General features: G+C 41.2%; 1 protein-coding gene and 1 long non-coding RNA gene across 3 annotated transcripts in view; one reads left to right on the top strand and one right to left on the bottom strand.

Moving 5' to 3' along the window:
• Erich1 (glutamate-rich 1) overlaps positions 1 to 17,573 on the bottom strand; it is a gene marked incomplete at its 5' end in the record, with an annotated part of 52,793,804 nt that overhangs the window by 1,697,175 nt on the left and 51,079,056 nt on the right.
• The window catches only part of LOC102550761 (uncharacterized), a 28,323-nt gene continuing 24,751 nt past the window's right edge, over positions 14,002 to 17,573 (top strand). The window contains exon 1 of one of the 3 annotated variants that reach the window (XR_015640069.1): positions 14,002 to 14,108. This is a non-coding gene — a long non-coding RNA (uncharacterized LOC102550761). The remainder of the gene's footprint in view (positions 14,109 to 17,573) is intronic. The other 2 variants (XR_015640070.1, XR_015640071.1) reach the window with 2 other exon arrangements.

The raw sequence follows: 17,573 nt of genomic DNA, 5'->3' as shown, positions 1-17,573 counted from the left end.
TATCAAATCTGCACAGAAGTCCCCCAGGTTATTCTTTAGCAGGGTTTAGGCTGAGGGTGCACCAGGCTTAGTGTCTGTCCAATGATATGTTGCGATCGGTCCACGCTGTGCGCCTTGAGGGAAGGAAGGAACAGTAATGCGTGGGCAGTGACTGATCTGCTCTCAAGTGACGAACAGGCAAAGACGTTACGCCGATGCAGCAATGCACCATCAGGCTCCTTTAGTATTTTCCCAGGGTCCTCTGTAATGAGGCATAAAAGCCAATTACATCCTGAACAGGCTTCCAGAGGCCACTTCGGATGCTGGGTCAAGAAACAAAGACTATACAGCTCTACCAGACCACGGGACTGCTAGCCCAAAGGGCAAGCCATGGAACTTGGGTTCAAAGTCTTGCTTGCACCATGCCTCGGTGGGGTAAACAGGTTAAAGGGGACAGAGGATGGCTCTATCACTTAGGTCCTCAGGTCATGCCCTGTAGACTATCTGAGGCTGGACTGGCCTTGCCTCCTGCTGTTCCATTGAGGTTTTCCTGCACGCCTAATGAACTAGCATCAACAGAGACCCGTACTGGTTCAAACCAGAGTGTACCTGCTGCCATCTGATAATGGGCAGGTGCTTCGCTCATTAGACTTCATTGATAATCCAGTCTGGCTGTTTACATAACCTCTCTGAAGGTAGAGAGTCTTTACTTTTCCTGCTCCGGAGCTTCTGAGAGTTCTGAATAAGCCCCAGGAGTTTCTATTGAAAGGACAATATAAACCCCGTTTGTCCCCACTTAAGGACCCCATTTGTCTTCATTTGAGGACTAGGTCTGATTTCAAAAGAGGTCATAAGGCACCAGCTTCAGGAATAGACTATAAGTCCCAGAAACTAGCTCATAAGACACCACCTCTAGGAACAGACCATAAAACCCAGAACAAGATCATAAAACCTTCTCCTAAGAACAGCCTGGGGATAACCACAAAAATGGGGAAATATCTTATCTCAGAGTGGGCAGTCTGGGCTGGCCAGCCTATTTAATCACATGGTTGAATGTTCATGACATAGGAATGCAGACCACTGACCACCTGTGATCCCCTAGCGCCCACCAGTGAGATTTTAGATTATCTAATCCTTCTAGAGAGTTAGTCCAGTTCCCTATAAGAAGGCTTGCTTGCTTTTTTCTAGGCTTGCCATTTCAAAGAATGGTTGACCCCTGCATGCTGGTTGTTTCTACAGAATGTTTGAGCATACTAGCTGAATCTGCAGTCTGCCTTTAGAGATTTTCCTACTCTGACACTATGGGGGAGGGAACAGCATTTCTGAGGGTCCTACATCCCCTGCGTCTAACCCTTATGCCTGGGCCAGCAGAGGCTTTATCTAGCTTGCCTGTACTTTTCTGCATCACTTAGACAACGTATCTTCTGCTTCTCCAGTTTAAAGAGAAGGCTCTCTTTCTCTCTCTTTCTTTTAACCAGGTTTCCATGGCAATCTCCTGGGTCCACTTGCTGCCTGGCTGCCCAGTGGGCCTGACTGCCCATTGCATGCTACCTGTCCCTGATGCTAACACAGTCTTATCTTCCAAGTGGGAATTACCACGTACCCAGCTACACAAAGCAGGTGTTTCTACCTCCCTTCAAATGATTTGTTTTTGTCCTTTTGCTTTTCATCTTGCAGCATTCTGGTCCTTCAGGGTCACTCACAATAACTAACCCAGGAGTCAGTTAATCTCGAGTAGTCCTCTACCTACCACAGGAATGCACAGCCTTCTCTTCCCCATTGTTTCCTGTGAGTGATTCTCCTTTGTCTTGTTCAGGGTGACTGGTCCAGGACATCTTCCTTTGTCATGCCGATGGAAGGCATTTCTAACCCTCAGCCTCCTGAGTATCCTTGCCTCCTCAGTAGAAGCTGAAGACTTTAAATTGTAAGGGAGGGAGGGAGGGAGAGAGAAGCATCCTATTTCTGTGTAATTGCTGGATCCCAGTTCAAACAGAAGTGATTCAAAAACATAGGAAAGTAGCAAGAGAAATCACTTCCAAGCAGTACCTTGATCTGGAGACTTCTGGACGCTGCCTTCAGACGGTGAAAACCCCTGGTCACTGTAGAAAACCCCAGGGTTTGTGTTCTATAAGCAGAGAGGAAACTCAGGTCATAGAGAAGAACTCTCTGACCACAGAAGAATGTCAGGTTCTTTGAGGGAGCCTATCTTGGATGCAGCCTTGGTGTCAGTACAAGAAGCTGATCTCTGTGCTGCTGTGGCAAACCAGATGCAATGAGAGAGGGGATCCCCACTGTGCACTTCACTTGCCTGTCAGGAACCTACATTCCCCGGACTCTTCCAAGTAAAGGGTCTGTGCTCTCAACTCTGGGGATTGAGATCTAAAGGAGGACACCATTCCTGTCCTGCCCTTACTCGGAAACGTTAAAGTGGGCTCCTGCTGAAAGCTTAGCTCTAGAGCTGTGAGTGTGTGCTTGTATAGCTGGATTCAGAACTGTCTTCAGACAAGGAGGTGTGGCCAAGCCTCTGGGATAAGAGAAGGGGCAGGGGCTTACAAAGTGTGCTGAAAAATTTCACAACAGGTACTGACTGGATTTGGGCAGGAAGGATGCTTCCTTGGGTACCAGATAGACAGTAAGCTCCTTCCTGAGGATGGTTTCCTACAAGAGCACTCACCATGTTGCCCTGCAGACAGAACAGATGTCATATATTACACTGAAGAGCATGTGGTCATGCTTTTTCACATACCCCAACATACACTACACACCTCCACATGCACACTAGCCCACATGCACCCCCTAACATACAAATTGACATGCCCCAATGTGCACACCAACACCCACACAATAACAGACACACACACACACACACACACACACACACACACACACACACACACACACACACACACACACACACACACACAGAGGCTACTACAAAACAACACAATTCACAATTCACAGTACTGATTTTTAGCAACTTCTTTTCCAGTTAGCCAAGGAAACACAAAAATCTGCTTTGCATAAAAGTCAAGTGGTTTTCTGTTTCTTCTCTCAAATTTGGTGTGTGTGTCTCTGTGTGTGTGTGTCTGTTGTAGTATACGTACATGTGTGTATGTGGGTGAATATGCCCACGTACCTGTATGTGCAAGCCAGAGGAAGACACTGAGTGGCTTTTTATGCCATTCACCACCACCACCACCACCACCACCACCACCACCACCACCACCACCACCACCACGCATCATCGTTATCATCATCATCATTAAGATAGGATCTCTCATTAAATCTGAAGCTCACAGTTTTGGCTATGTTGGCCAGCAAGCTTCCAGGACCCTCCTCTCTCTGCCCCACAACCCTGAAGCTTTTGTGTGGGTGCTGAAGAGGATTTGAACTCAAAACCCCTTGCCGGCATAACAAGTACCATAACCCGCTGATTTTTCTTCCACACCTCTTCTCTCCGATTTTAAGAGATCATTATGTTTAAAGCTATTCGGTGCTTCTAGTATTTGGTGTTTGGTGATACAGACCTTCATTTCCCTTCCAGATGTAAAGTTTTGCTCAGTGTCAGTTCTTCTAATTAAATACCACTCATATCTACAGTATTTTATTATAAGATCTTGGTGCCCATCACAGTTTCCAGTGGGTTACAATCAAACCAAAAAGTAAGTGTCATTAGAGTGTTTCACCCCTTGTGCCCCTAGTGGATGCAGACCAAAATAGCAGGGGTTTGCATATGCAAATGACTTCCACAGCGTGGGACTCCGATAGGAAAGCTTCTCCGGGAGGATATCAAATATCTACATATGTAGATGAGAGCTTGCCAGGTGAAGGCCCTTCTAGCAGAAAGATTTGCATTTTGCTGTGGTTTAGCAAGCACCGGCTGGCTGACTTTAAGGATCCATTGAAGACAGAAACTGTCAAAGCTGTGTTCAGGAAATTGAGTTGTTTCTTCCAAAGTAGTATTAAATCAAGAGGAAATCAGCGACAACATGGAATGGTGGTATATATCTGGATCTAATTTGAAATTTTACATATGGTAACAGCTATTGTTAAATTATCCATAGCTAATTGGTCTTAAACTGGAAAGACAATCAAACATGTTCTGGGCTATTAACCAGCCATATTTTAGGTGCTCGCCTAATTAGACATTTCCAAAACTATTCATTTGCATTGGTTAATTTTTCTAGATATTAGCCCTCCTGATCTTTTATTTATTCTTTTTGAAGTGATTTCTATAAAAATTCTTTGAAGTTACTTCTACAGAGGCATGGACTTACTATATAATATTCTATAACCACTGTATCTACTGTTGATTTTTAGTCTAAACAGAAAAATGCTACACAATAAGAAATGCTCTATTTCCAAGCACAAGTGAATGTTTTGCTATCTATCACATATCATGTGGATGGATGTGTATATATATATATATATATATATATATATATATGTGTGTGTGTGTGTGTGTGTGTGTGTGTGTATTTATATGCATTTGCATGTAGAGACGCATAAAAGATACATGCATATATGCATCTCTAAATTTTAGGACGATAATGACAACCTAATTCTTGTCTTAAAATAAAACAGGTTAAAGTAAATAGTTATAAACAATGCAGGTACTTTTATTTGATTTATTTATTTAGTTTTCAGTTTGGGTTGAATTTAAAAGGAAAGTAGTTCTAGTCTACTTATTTCTCAAAGCTGAATTTTTTTTCTGAAGCATCATTGAAAATGTACAGAGACAAAGTATGATAAGTGGATACGATCTTTGCCCAAGAAGAACTCCCTTAGTTTAAGTTTCCATATTATCTCTTAAATTCCATTTAATTTTTTAATCTAATAGATATATTATGGATCAGGGTTTTCCAGTGACATAAGTGGCCTGATCTATGAGCATTTAGGACCTTTTAGAATTAATGGGCCAAACGGATGGATTCCAGAGACATTTCTGGCTACTTAGTTTCTTTCATGTCGCTCAATGGCCTTTCCCACTACAACATCCCCAGCAGACACATAACATTTAGGTTCCATGGCCCTGAAGGACCTTACAATGAACCAGTTTCCACTCTTCCTTGTCAATGGGCTACAGCCGTGTTTCTCAACCTGTAGGTCATGACCCCTTTGGGGTCAACTGACCCTTTCACAGAGGTCACTTAAGACCATCAGAAAACACCAATATTTACATCATGATTCATAACAGTAGCAACATTAGAGTTATGAAGTAGGAACAAAAGAAAATTTATGGTTGGGGGTTACCCCAACATGAAGAACTGTATTAAAGGGCCTTAGCATAGGGAAGGTTGAAGACTTCTGCTCTAGGGGTTTAGCAGAAGCCAATCCAGGGACTGCTGGATGCCATTTTGCCGAAATCTTCCTGATCGATGTCTTGTGATGTGACTGTGACTGTGCCTATAGAGTCAGGGGAGAAAGCCACAAGGATCAATTGTTATCCAGTTCATTCTGGAAGGAATAGCACAACCTCCCACTGCAGATATTAACTCCAATTCCTGCAGAAGTAGAACTTTTCAGACTTTGTTTTCCATCCGTTCTCCCCTTAGTGTACATCCTGAATTCTCCAGGAAGATGTTGTCATGTACAGCACATATTCGCAAGGTGGGAGGCAGAGAAGACATCGCCGTTAAGGATCAATGTATTGACTGTTAATTTTTACATTGCTGAGATTCTTTAGCTCTTGGTGAACATTTCTTGTGTGCTTTGGATTATATCTCAAAACTGCTTTATTTATTTGTGTCTCTTATCTATATGTATTTGTGCGTATATTCCATATGTACGTTTAGTACCTGTGGAGGCCAGAAGAGGGTACCAGTTCCTGGAGCTGGAGTTATAGGTGGTTGTGTCTGCCCAATGTGGTTGCTAGGAACTGAACTCAGGTTCTTTGGAAGAATAGGAAGCACTCCTAACCAGGAAGCCATCTTTCTAGCCCCATATTAATTTACTTGTTGCTCAAATTATCCCCTTTTGCCCATTGGGAGTTTAGGATTTTCTTTTCAAATTCATAATATCATAATGACTCATCTTGTCATAATGTGGACCATACAAAAAGTCTATGAAATAGCACTGTATAATTAGAAATTAAAATCAAACAAGTGAGAATGAACTAGAGTTAACTGACATCAAAGATGAGGTTCAGCAAATAGGCTCTGCATGAAGAGATGGAGTCAAAGGCACAGAGGCTTTGGTGAAGCCCCACCTGGGCCAATGCCATTGCAGTCAGTGAACCTGAGTGTCCCTGTGCTTACAGAAACAACCCATTGCTAGGAGGCTCAGGCATCACTAGAACAGCCAGGACTCATCAATGAGCCACAGTCTGTAACTGGGTCTCATATTTATCCTGTGACTTTATGACAGAGTTAATTGTTCATTTATTCCTGGGTTTAAGATAAATGAACTTTATATTACTACAAAAAATCTAAAAGTAGACTGCCAGGACATTTGAAAGACCCCCTTGCCTCTTCTTGTTGCTGTAAAATTATAAAAAATGGCTGTCTTTTATTCTACACTAGGTCCGGCACTTTAGTGCCCCAAGATGTCTGGTAGATATCTTCATCTCAGTGAGCAAAGCCTTTCACTCACTTTGCTCTCTCCCATATCACACTGACAATGGCTTCTCTCTGAGCCTCGCAACAGTCTCTCTACCCATCTAATTCCCAAGGCAGGTTGCCACCATGCCAGACATACACATGTCTCCAGACACCACATACTCTCTTGAATTCAATTAAATCCCCACATGAAAGAACACACAACACAATAACCTCTGATCCAATTGGTGAGATATAATTGCTCACCTAGACATACAAAGCCCTGTACAATCCATCCCTTAAGAATATTCATAACAACCTGTAAATATGCAGAGAGGAATCTTAACATCTGCTTCCATGTTCTCTTGGCTGACTCCTCTTCTGTCTCCCCTTTCGCTCCCTCCCCCCTCTAAAACTTTTCTCCTGCCCATCCTCCCTTCTCATCCAATGACAGGCCTCATTCTATCTTGTACCTGCCGACAGCTGTATAATGACATCATCCTACATCTTCTAGTTGTGTATCTTTAGGGCTTGAAGTCCTAGTTAGAACAACAAGAGATCAGAGAAGGAGATAAAGGGGGCACAAAAAAGGAAGGGTATGCACATCCCAGTTCTACTAGGGAGGCAAAGACTAGTGAGTCCCTGGGCTTGCTCTCCAGCTGACCTTGTTAATTTAGAGAGTTTCTGACAATGAGAGACACTGCCTTAAAACAAGGTGGGTAGAGCCTGAGGAACAACGCCTAGGGTTACTCTGGTTTTCATAACCATGCACATCCTAACAAGCATGAATATATATATATATATATATATATTATATACATGAATACTCACACACATAGCCAACCCATATCCTGCACACATATACATGTATACCCACATATGCATCACACACATTGCTGCAATGCGCACATACATAAGGGTGCATCTTCACATATATCACACACATTGCAGACCCCCATACAAGAACTAGAGCAAGTGCCTAAGAAGCTGCCCTCCATGATGAGAGAGGATGACACCCCTCCCATTCACAAATGAAGTTACAAGATGACACTTTTCTGACACTCAGATTAGCAAGTTGAAGGTTGCAGGGTTCTTGCAAACTGTGTCACATTGTATGCCTAATAAGAGGCAGAATGTGTCCTAATGGGTTAAAGACAATACACTCAAAGTAGGATTTGCCAGATTTTTTTAAAAGATTTCCTCATGTAGCCAAAGAAACACCTCATGAAGCTAGAATGATCTGAACAGGAGGTGGCACCCAACATTGAATCGCAAAGCACTCTGCTTGACCTCATGACGAAGCAGGGACATTTCCACTCTGTAGATGAGGAACAGGAATCTCTTGCTGGTCCTAGCATAACTGGAGAAATTCTCCTTTGAGCAGGAAGATTTCTTCTCAGAGATCCCTAGACAATATTTCAAGGGTTCACTCTCTTGACAGGTCTGAAATATACTGTATGAAGATGAGGGTTAGAAAAGACTTCTTCACAATGATTCAGAAAACAAAACTGTCTCCTGCCTTGAAACCTTCCGTGTGAGTCTGAAGAGACTGACAGTTGAAAGCCTGCAGACACTGAGCAGCTGAGCTCACAAGAGAGCAAGCCAGCAAGACCTTCCCAATCAGGAGACTGAACTCAAACACGTACACACATAGAGCCCAGAGTGAGGCCAAAGAAGGTGGCCTAGGAAGAACGCCATAAAGACTAAGGTTGTGTATCAGAAAAGTAGTCAAATCCAGCTTATTTCAATATATAAAATTATGCTTACTGTACATTGTGACCAAATACAATACATAGGAAAAAATTTTTTAAGTTAGTGAACTTAATGCCCGGATTGAAAATTTGACCTAGAAAGCATTGCACAGGCCAAAAACCATAAAAATGATTGAAGTTGGAACTATGAAAGATGAAAGGAGGAAATCCTGAAAGAGATGAGGAGATCAAATGAAGGGAAGCCGGGCAATGCTTTAACACACAGTCATTCATGAGATTCTACACTTTCTGCGAAGACTGATTTTGCGTTTACAACACCAGTAACCAGAAACATACTCATTAAAAGAAAACCTCACCTGGACAGTCGTGTGACACTGACGGTCATCAAAGAAAATGCACTCAAGAACTTATACAAACGAGTGGCCAACATCCCGGCAACATGGTGGAACAAGACTGAGCAGCATCAACAAAAAGAAGCTTAATGCAGACACAGACATTTAATCAGGTTGTAATTAAGACTAACATTTGAAATGTAAATACATAAAATTTCCATTAAAACACACACACATACACACACACCCAAAGATGACAGCCAGCTTTCCAATATCACCAAGGCAAACATTGTTCTCTGAAAGTGTGGTAAATAGACTCATGTGTTTGGATGCTTAGTCCGTAGGGAGTGGCACTCTAGGGAGTGTGGTCTTGGAGGAAGTATGTCAGTGGGGGAGGGCTTTGAGGTTTCAGTGTTTTAGGCATCTTCCTGCTGCCTGCTGATCAAGATGTAGAACGCTCAGCTACTTTTCCAGCACCATGTTTATGTGTACTCTGCCATGTTGATAATGGACTCAACCTCTGAAACTGTAAGCCAGCCCCAATTACATGTTTTTCTTTATGAGTTGCCTTGCTAATGGTATCTCTTTGCAACAATAAAAACTTATCTAAGACAGAAATTGGTTCCAGAAGTGGGGTATTGCTGTGATAGGCCTGACCATGGCCATGCTTTTGTTTGGAGGAATGTAGATTTTGGGACTTTAGATTAGGAAATCAGAATGCTTAAGGGGGTCTTAGTGGGCCATAATAGTAGAAGCATAGAAGACAGCCGTGCTGAGGGTTATTGGAACTCCGAGGTCCTGGTTCAACAGGTTTCAGAGGAGAAGAATTTTAGGAGAGATTGTTCTTAAGATATTTTGGTAAAGAACATGGCTGGTTTTTGTCCTTGTATAAAATGTCAGCCTGAGGCTAAGTTGAAGAGTTTGGGTTATTTTTATCTACAGAGAAAACCTCAAAAGAACCTAGTATTGAGTCTGTTATATGGTTATTAGTGATCACTCTATAATGATCTATAATGAAAAGGAATAAGTTAAGCACAGAAAAATATACAATGTACAATTTGAGGAGAAAAGTGGCACTAGGAAGCAGAATGGAGTTTAAATCCTGTGTTCAAATGGATGAAAGAAAATCCCAATATTTTTAATGGAATAAAGGGAGTTGTAACCTTGAGGTGAGTCCCACCCAGATAAACTTACAACTCAGGAGACAGAGGCAAGTGATCTCTGGGGTTGAGGCCAGCCTGATCTACAGATCAAGTTTCAGGATATTGAGTGTAGGCAGTAAAAGAAACCATTGGAAACAGAAAGCTGGTGAAGATACAATTGAATGAGGAGGCTGTGCTCCAGCCCCAGCAAGCAAAACAGCTTCCTAACCATGACCTGAACAATAACAACATCAATGGACGTGTTAACACGGACAGGGGAACACTCACAAATCCTCAGCTTTACACAAAGACCTTCAAGTAATGAAGGAATGCTGAGAGCAGAAGAAATAGTCTTTTCTAGGGAAGGGCATAGAAATTGGTTATCCAATATGAAACGGTCAGTCCTGAAAACGTACATAGAAACAACATTATATAGGCCGAACAAGTTGTATTTCTCTGTGTGTATCACACACACACACACACACACACACACACACACACACACACACACACACATATACATACGCACACAATTTAAAAAGATGGGCATGAATTCGAGAGACAGGAAGGAGTTTAGACATGGTCCGATTTAAAGAGAGGAGAATGAAAGGGTAGATAATTGAAATATAATACCAAAAAATGTACATATTTAAAAATCATATCTGAGAAGACTATCTCAGTGCTTAAGTGAGCCTGTTGCTTTTGCAGAGGATGGAGGTTCAGTTCCAGCACCCAAGCAGTAGCTCCCAACCATATATAACTCAGTTTTAGGGAATCCAATGCCCTCTATTGGCTTCTGTAGACTCTGAATGTAGTTGGTTCAAATATACACACATAGCAAACACTCAAACATATACGATAGAATAAATTCTAAAAAAACTATACAGACAAATATATAAATCTTCAAAAAAAACCCAACAGAATTAGTAAACTTGAAAAATGTTTGTGCGTGTGTGCATGTGTGCATGTGTGTGTGTGTGTATGTGTGTGTTTGTGTGTGTGTATGTCTGTGTATGTGTGTGTATGTGTGTATGTGTGTGTATATGTGTGTGTATGTGTGTGTATGTGTGTGTTTGTATGTGTGTCTGTGTTTGTGTGTGTGTATGTGTGTGTGTGTGTGTGTGTGTGTGTCATATCCTAGGCTCAAACTCACTATTTAGCTGAGGATGACCTTGAACTGCTGATTTTAGAGCCTCCACCCCCAGCATGTTGGCTTTACAGGCATTCACTACTATGCCTATTTTCTGTTGTGTTGGTAATGAAACCTAGGGCCATGCACATGCCTTGCAAGCACTTTAACAACTAAGTTATATTCCTGGTCTCAAAATTTGTATTTATATTATGTTTAAAAATCTCCTTACTGTACATGCACCAGGAAAACTAAATGATTCGTGAGGCTGAAGATATTTGAATGGCTCAACACAATCAATATGATCGACATATGAGACAAGATTCCAGTGCTTATAGAACACACATTTTATCCAAGTATACTATGTCTCCTCCAGGGGAAAAAAATTCATGTTGAGCCCATGACAAATCTCAATAATTGAAAAATCCGTTGTGTTTCTCAACAACACTGTTTAAATAGAAATTAATGTAAAAGAAGTTCCTGGAGAAATCTCCTGCTTGGAAATCAAGCCTACACATAAAACCATACTGATTAATAACTTACTGACGGATCATGTGAACACTAATCACTCATAAAGCAAAGTAGTAACAAAAACTTGAAAGAAAATTAGAAAACACGACTAAGGTATTTCTAAACGATGCTATAGTAACATGAGAATCAGACTTAAAAGTTAAAGGATTGAATAACATGAATAACAGAAATAATTAATTAATAAACTAGACCATATCAATGAGTAAGTCATTAAGATGATCTTATAGAAATGGGTGCTTAACAAGCTTGGAGTAAAAGAAAACTGATATAAGAAACAAATGTCTATGTAAACTAAGTTTGGTCCCTAATAACTGAAGAACAAATACTATGTTAATGGCCTTAAGAAGTCTGAGGAAATGAGATCAAAAGTTAAGAAATACAAGCAGGGTGAGTTTATATGCTATAAACTCCCCCATTTCTAAAGAGGAGATCACAGGGATGCTAATCAACTTTAACAGAAATTAAAAGATGAAATAGAAGTCAACTTTTTAATAAAATCAGCGGAATCTTTATGTCAAATCAAATAGAGTAATCAAAGTAGAGACTGTAGGCCATGTCCAATGATAAATATAAGTACAAATTCCCAGTGAAGAGTAGATAAAGCCATTTTCATTGACCTACTGGTAAAACAGAAATAAAGATGAATGGATATTAATCAATGCCTCACATGTATCTTGAACTATATCTGTAAGGCAATTGGTAAGGTTTTATATTATTTATGGAAGAATAAAGAAAGAAAACCTGTTAGGAAATGCTTCATTACACAAGACTAAATGAAATGTACAAACTCTCTCTCTCTCTCTCTCTCTCTCTCTCTCTCTCTCTTTCTCTCTGTCTCTCTCTCTCTCTGTCTCACTTGTCATATTAATACTTTGGGTGCTATCCATCAGGGACAATATGAACATAATTAACCCTATAGCTTCTAATTTACAGAGCACCTACACGTTTTGCCAGTGTATAAGACATAAGGTGTGAACATGGGAATTAGTTTCTCAGTCTTGTGACCAAGACATGGGCAAAAACAATGTCCGGAAGCATTGTTTGCTCTGGCTTGCCGTGTGAAGATGTGGTCCAGCATGGTAGTTTGGAGGTGCCTGGTTACATTGCATCTGCTGACAAGAAGCAGAGACACATGGCTGCCGGTGCTCTACTCACTTCCTCTTTATTCAGTCCAGGACTCCAGCTCATAAGATGGTATTTCCCATGTTAAGGGGAAACTTTCCACCTTAACGGACCTAATCTAAAAAATCTCTCAGAAACATGCACAGAGGGTTGTCTACTGGGTGATGTTACACGTTATCAACTTGATTATATATATATACACACATCATATACTATATGTATATAGGGTACTATAAAGTACTATAAAGGGTCATTATGGTTAAAAGATAAAACTTTCTGATGGTAATCACAAAACCATTTGCACTTTTAATTACCAGGAAATTTTGCAGAAAATGTCTTTTTTCTTCCAAATATCACAAATTGTAACCTGAGAAACATGACCTAGGTGAAATATGGTCTTATAAAAGGTACCCAAGTAACTAAGGAAGAAAAATCTGACAATCTGCATTCACATTCTTTCCTCATTAAAGTTTCCCAGTTCCTGAAGAGCTGTCTGATAAACGGGCATCACCTGCTACACTGTCTTGTGAGGCAGAGGGAGAAAACACTGAGGCCGTGGTCCTCTGAAAGGAGCAAGAGCTAAGCTCCGTATTTCTTTTTTGTTTTTCTTGACAGAGCCTTTCTCTGTAGCCTTGGCTGGCCTAGAACTCATAGAGATGTGCCTGCCTCTGACTCACTGAGGGCTGGGTTTAAACGTATGCACCACCGAGTCTGCCTGTTATGAGCTGATACATTGAGATTAGATGCCAAAGGCCTAGATCATGGCTGGTAGTGTTACTTTTGAATTGCTGTGGCCAAAATACCTGCTAGAACCAACTTAAAGGGAGAATGCTTTTTTGGCTCACTGTTTCAGTCTATCATGGCTTGGTGGTAGAAGGGTTCTATCCTTGGCACTTATTTCTATGTTAAATGGTAAAACACTCCAATACCAGGCTAGAGCTTGGGTAGAGAGTAACCTCCTGAGCTTCTCCAATCTCTCTAGTCAGCAGCCCTTTTTGGGAAACAGGCTTTGAAGACATGCACCTGTTGGGGACATTTCAGACTCAACCCTTCACTATCAGTAAATGTAAACTAAGAGAGAGAGACTGTCCTTAACGAAATGGGCCACATTGCATTAAGAGAACCAGATTTAGAAACAGTCTTGATTGTCAGTGCCTCTACTTTTGTGCTAGAATGAATGATGTGGCTAGAGGATGTCAGCGTCAGCTGAAGCAATGAAATTTCCCCATTTGTTCATGCAGCTCCCAGCATGCATTCAGTATATCCAGGTGCATTAAAAACAAGTGCCAACATGATTTAAAACAGAATTGTTAGTGTTGTCTTTTTTTTAAATCAACTCAGATTTATTTGTGCCACATAAAGAGCTTGAGAGTCATTATTCCTATTTTATAAGAAGAAAGGGGAACAAATTGAAAATCAATAGCATTTCTTGGCCACATTAGAGAATTGAGATGGTAGGGCAAATTGCCACCCTGAGATCCGAAGTGACAGACTGTGGAGCCTCGTGGTAAAGGTCAGTTCGAATGTAACCGAAGCAACCGTGGGACAGCCTAATGGATGACTGTGGTGAGCTTTAGGCCACTTCGGGGGCAACATCAAGCAGAGGAAGTACCTGGAATATTGAGGTCAGGATTCTACCACACATGTGTGGGTCACACCTCCAGGGACACTAATAAGGTATCACAGGAAGAGAAACAGAAAGACAGGCTGTAGCAGGTAGCAGGAATGGCAGCGATGCCTCTATGTAAACGCTGCAGGAGGACCTAATTGAAGACTGCCCAAGAGAGCAAGGATGGCTGGCACAAATAATGCCAGCCAATCAGGAACGGCTGTTTGGAAGAGATATTTTCTTGGAACCAATGGTGTGCGGGCGGGGACTATTAAAGGAGCTTGCAGCTGTGCTCGGATGAGCTTGCTCCAGCGTTTCTTACCTGCTCTGGAGTCTGTGTTGTTGACTCTGCTCCAACTCACCCCCCAACCCCTAAGGGCAGGTAGGGTCTGGCAGAGAGCTGTCCAGGGCACAGGCAACAACAGAGTATGAATCATTGCAGCTCTTCCATACATTCTCCAGGCTACATATACTCTGCCTTAGAGAAGACGTCCTTTAGAGTCTTGTGCCTGCTGGGTCCACAGAACCCCCAACTTCAGCTGCTGTGGGTTTCCTGTCTCACAAGGGTGGGGGAGAGAAGCTAAGGAACCCAAATGTTCAATGGGAGTAATAAACTAAATCATATATTTTCACCATGAATCAGGTAGACATAGAAATGGTGCTAGTAGCATCTGGGGGGAGTAAATGAATCTATCGTCTCTATTTACTTAGATAACTATAGAACCTCTATCATCTATCTATCTTTCTACCTATTATCTATTTCTCTATTATCTATCTATCATCTATAGGTGTCTAGAGAACCTATTTATCTATAGATATTTCTATTTATCATCAATCTAAAGGTATCTATAATGTCTAAAGATAGATAGAGATAGATAGATGATGGATGATAGATAGGTGAGAGATATAGATATAGATATATGAAGCCAGTAAAATTAAGTGAATTCCATTTTCATCTCTAAAAGCGAAAACAAAACAAAACAAAAATAAAATAGTAACTGGCAAAAAGCTTACAAGAATTATCATTCCAACTATTATAATATAAAACAAAACAAAAAAGACATTAAGCAAAATATTCTTTCAAAGAATTATTAAAAACAAACCTCTGGCAATATGTTTCTAAGCAAAGGAAAATTATATAAACTAATAAAACAATAACTAGGAAGAGAAAAGATGCTATGAGTTCAGAAGGAAGAGGCTGGTTGGCCCAGAGCTGTACCAAGACAGCATTGTTCATTTGGGAACTTAATGGCAGGTGTATTATCCTGGGCAGCAGCAAGACCAGAGGATGCTCCAGTTTGAGTCCTTCCAGGTTGATAATGAGGACATGGAGCAGATCTTTGCTGCTGACAGCACCAGGATTCATCTGGAAAGCAGCAGGCAGCATGCTAGCACTTGTATTAACCTATCCTGTGCTGGGAGCCTGCACAAGGAAAGTCCATGGACTTCTCAGGATCTGTCATGACAAGTAGGACTCAGATAGCTGCATCCCTTCAACAGAGATTTCTGTTCCACACTAAGTGTTCTACCGTGATGGAGGCAAGGCATCTAGAGTTCAGTCATGTGCTTAGTCCCATGAAGAGCAAGCAGAGGTGGTCCTGTGTGCGTGAGTGCTGCACCAGCTCCAGTGGAGCCTGTCTGACATGAAACAACAGTGGTCAGCAGGCCAGAGATATGTGTTCCTCGGAACTTGGCCACTTCCTGCTCGACTTTCTGCCTAGCTGATTCCAATGGGTATGGTGAGGAGTTACATACTGGCTCTTTTGTTTCTTTTTCTACTAACAGGAACATGGAGACCTGATTTGGTCTTTATGGACCATGCCTCTTTTGAAAGCCCTAGCAAAAATTAAGTAGAATCAGAGCGGAACTCTAAGAGATGTGATCAATAACTTACAACAGGAAGAATTAACTGTGGAAAATCCAGACCTCCTAGATAGTGAAAGAATTAAGGCGCTAGCTATTAGAGGGGAAAGTCCCGTCAATTATAAAAACCCAAGCATTTAGGAATTCCTATCAAGTAGTTACATGGAAGAAAATATTATTTAATTAGAGGAAGGTGGTGGGCCCCTCCTTTAGTAAAAACAGCCTGAGTAGATACAGAACCACTGCAGAGCCATTGCCCCACACAGGGTCATATGATGAGGAAGGTAATGGAGGGGTTAATATTGATGGAAAGAGAGTATTATATTATTCTTTAAATTTTATAGAACGCTTGGCCAGATCACGTCCCCGTGCTTGCCTATTATCAAAAGGCACAGGTTCCTATCTTTAAAAAGACAATTACATGAATTTTGGCTAAGAGAGAGTAAAAGACTAAAGATTCCTTACAGCTGGCTGTCCTGTTGTTATCCGAGAGATGATATTTAGAGATTGAGGTAAATGAAGTTTATGACCACCATCTGGCACCAGTCTGATTCTCAGGAAAATTTATTTCCTGTGTTGCTTTCTGTTCTGAACTTCATGTAAACTGTTAAACTTTTTCTTGGTTATTGTTTGAGTGTACTGTGGCAAAGGGCCAAAAAATTAGCTCCTGTTCAAGCATTGTATATAACCACAAAGCGGATTTCAGTAAAATCGCAGCAGATTTAAACCACCCTGAGAGTGCGGTGTCTGTCATTTTGCTGAACCTGTGCCTCCCTGGTTACCAGAGCCCTGCTTCTCCCACGGTGTCCTCCGTCTGAGTGTCCGTGGCATGTGAGATGGCTTAGAATCTAGAGAGTTAATAGATGGGGGAGCTTTCAGGAGCTAACATATCCCAGTTCTGCACATTTATGAGTTCAATTTTCATTAAAAATAACATATTAACGGTTCCATATTTCAAGGGAAGCTGTTAAGGGACTTAAGAAAGGCACATAGGCACAAGAACTATTTGAATGGAGAATTAGATGAGATTAAATGTTAGCAAAAAATCAGGGGCAAGAGTAGATAGAGCCCAATCTGTCTCAGGAGTGTGTGTGTGTGTGTGTGTGTGTGTGTGTGTGTGTGTGTGTGTGTGTGGTGGGGGGATGTAAAGGTGAGGACCTGTCTGAGTGAAGCAGAAACACTAAACATACTTCATGTTATGAATGCAGACACTGGCAGTCATGTCTCCATCAGAAAACATTGCACTGGGAAGATGGAAAAAGTCTCAGTGTGACAGATGAATATGTTGTCCCCTGGGGAAGTCAAATTCATCTAGACAGACAAATGAGGCAAATTTGATATAGATATAGAAATAGTTGAAAGATAAATGATAGGCGAATGGATAGATGATATATGGAGAGAGAGATTATACCTTGATGGATATGATAGATGGATAGATAGATGATGGGTAAATGACAGGTGATGCATGGATTATAGATGTGTTATATAAGATGGATGGAGAGATAATTGGATAATAGGTAATTAGTTAGATGGATAGATAAGCAATTAGGGAGACGGATAAGTGGATGTATGTATGGATGGCTACATAATACTTAAGGATCCTGATAACAGCTTAGCC

Source organism: Rattus norvegicus, chromosome 16 (assembly GCF_021556685.1).
Source record: "Rattus norvegicus strain SHRSP/BbbUtx chromosome 16, alternate assembly SHRSP_T2T, whole genome shotgun sequence".
In the NCBI taxonomy this organism is placed as follows: Eukaryota; Metazoa; Chordata; class Mammalia; order Rodentia; family Muridae; genus Rattus; species Rattus norvegicus.
Note: the sequence above shows the minus strand (reverse complement) of the source record. Positions and strands in the feature narration are given on the sequence as shown.